The sequence below is a fragment of the Chrysemys picta genome, unplaced genomic scaffold (genome assembly GCF_011386835.1).
Source record: "Chrysemys picta bellii isolate R12L10 unplaced genomic scaffold, ASM1138683v2 scaf24, whole genome shotgun sequence".
In the NCBI taxonomy this organism is placed as follows: Eukaryota; Metazoa; Chordata; order Testudines; family Emydidae; genus Chrysemys; species Chrysemys picta.
In genome coordinates, this window is record NW_027052731.1 from 4,414 (window position 1) to 9,307 (window position 4,894).

The window sequence follows — 4,894 nt, forward strand, 5'->3', positions numbered from 1 at the left end:
GGAGGTAGCAGATGCTAATCCTACAAGGATGGGGGTTGGCACTGGAGGTTACCGGAAAGGAGAAGAAGACTCCATCTGGTGTTGAGGAGGAGAATTCATCCCTCAGTGGTGGGCAGGTGCTGGGTGGAAATACTGCTGCTTCCAGGTGGCCTTAATTCCCCCTGATACCTCTGGGCGTTTGAGTCTCTGACAGGTTCTCATTCCCTTGCAGCAGGAGGACGTCACGGCCAAAGTGATGCACCAGCTCCGCATCATCCGGCACTTGCGCCAGGTGCCTGTGACGCTGCAGGGGCTGTGCCTCTGAGGCCTTCAGCAACTCCTGCTCCCTGCTGCAGGTACTGCTCTGGCTCACTGTAAATGGGGAGCTAGTGGAAGGGGAAATGGAGCAACCTGGCACTCACTAAAATGGAAAGTGGTGGATTCTCCATCTCTTGATGTCATTTCATGAAGACTAGATGCCTCTCTGGAATGTGTGTGCCCAAAAAGTAACTATTATACTATACTGGAAGCCTATGATATGGAGGGGGTTAGATGAGATGCTCTAAAGGTCTCTTGTGGCCAGAAAGTGTAGTAATTTTGGAAACACTGAGTGTAGCATTGGGAGCAGCCTCTGATCTTTTACTGTCTAGCCGGCTTGCTTCCTAGAATGAAGACGCATTGAGTGGGGTGATCCACAGAGAGTAGCTCAAACCTTCAAAGTGTCAGGCCAACAGCAGGACATGAGCACTTTAGGGTTTGGTTGGGTGTGGCAGTGATATCACAAAGGCTTTTTCAAGGACCTCAGCGTACTGGTCAAAGGTGTTAGGAAGGTGGTGACCTCAGAGAGAGATGCTGACATGAGCCAGGCAGGACAGGGGGGCAGGGCCAGGGAAACCTCAGAGACTCCTGTGGCTTTGCTTCAGCAAGTCTCCTTCTTTTCTCTTCAACTCTTACTTCTTTTGTCCTTTCTCCTGTTCCCCTCCCACCACCAGGAGTGGGGTGTGTGTGTGTTGCTGGGGGTGCGCTTCACCTCCCCTTGTGGAAAGTTGATCCAATACTGTGAGGTTGAAATAGTGCTTGGACTCCACTGACACTAGATGCTCCCATCCTGTGGCTTAACATTACTGTCTGGGATGACTTCGGGCAAGGTCTCAACCTCCCCGCAACGCACTTTTCTGCTTTCAGAATCCCTGCTGCCCCCCCTCCTAGATCCGCCTCCCTGCCCAACCTGGGTGGGGGTGGAGAAGAGGGTTCTGATAACTTGAGCTGTGGTTTGGAGGTGGAACAGCTGTCAAGGACACTGAGCGGGAGGTAGCAGGAGCTCATCCTACAAGGAGTGGGGTTGGCACTGGAGGTTACTAGAAAGGTCAAGAAGATTCCATTCTGGGGTTGAGGAGGTGAATTGCTCAAAGGTGTTAGGGAGGTGGTGACCTCAGAGAGAGATGCTGACATGAGCCAAGCAGGACAGGGGGGCAGGGCCAGGGAAACCTCAGAGACCCCTGTGATTTTGCTTCAGCAAGTCTCCTTCTCGAGGTCTCTCTTTGAGGACTGACAGAGTATTAGGGTTCACGTATGTGAGTGGGAGCAGGAGCCTCTTTCGAGTTTTCTCCTTTCCTTTTACTGATTTTACTAGAAATCAGTTAGAAGCAACAAAGCACATTTGGTGATTTTTTGATGGTTGGGGTCTCTGGTGATTGGTTCCATATAAGATGGGGAAAAAAAATGGAGTCTCCTTCCTTGGAGGTTTTTAAGGCCCGGCTTGACAAAGCCCTGGCTGGGATGATTTAGCTGGGAATTGGTCCTTCTCTGAGCAGGGGGTTGGACTAGATGACCTCTTGAGGTCCGTTCCAACTCTGATATTGTATGATTTTATGATTCTATGAAAACAGACTTCCCTGTTGAGAAGGTAAGAGCCTCCAATAGGTTTTGCAACCTCCACAGTCTGATCCATCTGGTGCCAGCTGAATTCTAGGCATGGAAAACACTAGTTCAAGGTGGCAGAATTTTATTCCGTCCCTGGGATTTTATCCCGTAGAATCACTAGGGATATTAGCGTTTGTCCTTTTCATTTTACCTTTTCCTCCATCCCTCCTTCCTTTCTCTTCATCTCTTACTTCTTTTGTCCTTTCTCTTGTTCCCCTCCCACCACCAGGAGTGGTGTGTATGTGTGTCTGTGTGTGTATTGCTGGGGGTTCTCTTCACCTCTCCTTGTGGGAAGTTCCTCTAAAACTGTGGGGTTGAAATAGTGCTTGGACTCCACTGACACAAGATGCTGCCATCCTGTGGCTTAGCATTAGTGTCTGGGATGACTTGGGGCAAGATCTCAACCTCCCCTCAACCCACTTCACTTCTGGCAGAATCCCTCTTGCCCCCCCGCTAGAGCCGCCTCCATGCCCAACCTGGTTGGGGGTGGAGAAGAGGGTTCTGATAACTTGAGGTTTGGTTTGGAGGTGGAACAGCTGTCAAGAACACTGAGTGGGAGGAAGCAGGAGCTCACCCTAGAAGGAGGGGGGTTGGCACTGGAGGTTACTAGAAAGGACAAGAAGACTCCATTCTGGGGTTCAGGAGGTGAATTTATCCCTCAGTGGTGGGCAGGTGATGGGTGGAAGTAGTGCTGGTTCCAGGTGCCCTTAATTCCCGCTGATTCCTCGGGGCATTTGAGTCTCTGACAGGTTCTCGTTCCCTTGCAGGAGGAGGACGTCTCGGCCAAAGGGATGCACCAGCTCCGCATCATCCGGCACTTACGCCATGTGCCTGAGACACTTCAGGGGCTGTTCCTCTGAGGCCTTAGCAACTCCCTCTCCCTGCTGCAGGTACTGCTCTGGCTCACTGTAAATGGGGAGGTAGTGGAAGGGGAAATGGAGCCCCCTGGCACTCACTAAAAGGGAAAGTGGTGGATTCTCCAACTCTTGATGTCATTGATTGAAGACTAGATGCCTTTCTGGAATGTGTGTGCCCAAAAAGTAACTATTGTACTATACTGGAAGCCTAAGATATGGAGGGGGTTAGATGAGATGCTGTAAAGGTCTCTTCTGGCCAGAAAGTCTCCTACTTTTGGAAACACTGAGTGTAGTATTGGGAGCAGCCTCTGATGTTTTACTGTCTAGCTAGCTTGCTTCCTAGAATGAAGACGAATTTTGTGGTGTGATCCACAGAGCGTAGCTCAAACCTTCAAAGTGTCAGGCCAGCAGCAGGACATGAGCACTTTAGGGTTTGGTTGGGTGTGGCAGTGATATCACAAAGGCTTTTTCAAGGACCTCAGCGTACTGGTCAAAGGTGTTAGGGAGGTGGTGACCTCAGAGAGAGATGCTGTCTTCAGCCAGGGAGGACAGGGGCTTACGACCAGGGAAACCTCAGAGACCCCTGTGGCTTTGCTTCAGCAAGTCTCCTTCTCGAAGTTTCTTTTTGAGGACTGAGAGAGTGTTAGGGTTGACGTATGTGAGTGCGAGCAGGAGCCTCTTTCGAGTTTTCTCCTTTCCTTTTACTGATTTTACTTGAAAATTAGAAGGTAAGAGCCTCCAAGAGGTTTTGGAACCTGCTCAGTCTGATCCATCTGGTGCCAGCTGAATTCTCGGCATGGAAAACAGTAGTTTAAGGTGGCAGAATTTTATTCCCTCCCTGGAATTTTGTCCCGTAGAATCACTGGGGACACTAGGGTTTGTCCTTTTCATTTTACCTTTTCCTCCATCCCTCCTTCCTTTCTCTTCATCTCTTACTTCTTTTGTCCTTTCTCTTGTTCCCCTCCCACCTACAGGAGTGGTGTGTGTGTTGCTGGGGGTGCTCTTCACCTCCCCTTGTGTGAAATTGATCCAAAACTGTCGGGTTCAAATAGTGCTTGGACTCCACTGACACTAGATGCTGCCATCCTGTAGCTTAGCATTAGTGTCTGGGACAACTTGGGGCAAGATCTCAACTTCCCCGCAACCCACTTCACTGCTGGCAGAATCCCTCCTGCCCCCCCTGCTAGGGCCGCCTCCCTGCGCAACCTGGGTTGGGGTGGAGAAGAGGGTTCTGATAAGTTGAGCTGTGGTTTGGAGGTAGAACAGCTGTCAAGGGTACTGAGGGGGAGGTAGCAGGAGCTCACCCTACAAGGTGGTGGGTTTGCACTGGAGGTTACTAGAAAGGACAAGAAGACTCCATTCTGGGGTTCAGGAGGTGAATTCATCCCTCAGTGGTGGGCAGGTAGTCAGTTTAAATACTGCTGGTTCCAGGTGCCCTTAATTCCCCCTGATTCCTCGGGGCGTTTGAGTCTCTGACAGGTTTTCGTTCCTTTGCAGGAGGAGGACGTCACGGCCAAAGTGATGCACCCGCATCATCCATCACTTGCGCCAGGTGCCTGAGACACTGCAGGGGTTGTGCCTCTGAGGCCTTCAGCAACTCCCGCTCTCTGTTGCAGGTACTGCTCTGGCTCACTGTAAATGGGGAGCTAGTGGAAGGGGAAATGGAGCCCCCTGGCACTCACTAAAAGGGAAAGTGGTGGATTCTCCATCTCTTGAAGTCATTGAATGAAACTAGATGCCTTTCTGGAATGTTTGTGCCCAAAAAGTAACTATTGTCCTATACAGGAAGCCTATGATATGCAGGGGGTTAGATGAGATGCTCTAAAGGTCTCTTCTGGCCATAAAGTGTTTTAATTTTGGAAACACTGAGTGTAGCATTGGGAGCAGCCTCTAATGTTTTACTGTCTAACCGGCTTGCTTCCTAGAATGAAGACGCATTGAGTGGGGTGATCCACAGAGAGTAGCTCAAACCTCCAAAGTGTCAGGCCAGCAGCAGGATATTAGCACTTCAGGGGATGGGTGGGTGTGGCAGTGACATCACAAAGGCCTTTTGCAGGAGCTCAGCCTATTGGTCAAAGTTGTTAGGGAGGTGGTGACCTCAGAGAGAGATGCTCACATCAGCCAGGCAAAACAGG

At 50.5% G+C, this 4,894-nt stretch overlaps 1 long non-coding RNA gene across 1 annotated transcript; it reads left to right on the forward strand.

The window, feature by feature from the left end:
- Nucleotides 1-260: 260 nt before the first annotated feature.
- Nucleotides 261-4,375, forward strand: LOC135977751 (uncharacterized). The gene is made up of 3 exons (XR_010595198.1): nucleotides 261-335; nucleotides 2,670-2,792; nucleotides 4,257-4,375. It is a non-coding gene; the product is annotated as an uncharacterized LOC135977751 (long non-coding RNA).
- The last annotated feature ends 519 nt before the right edge of the window (nucleotides 4,376-4,894 follow it).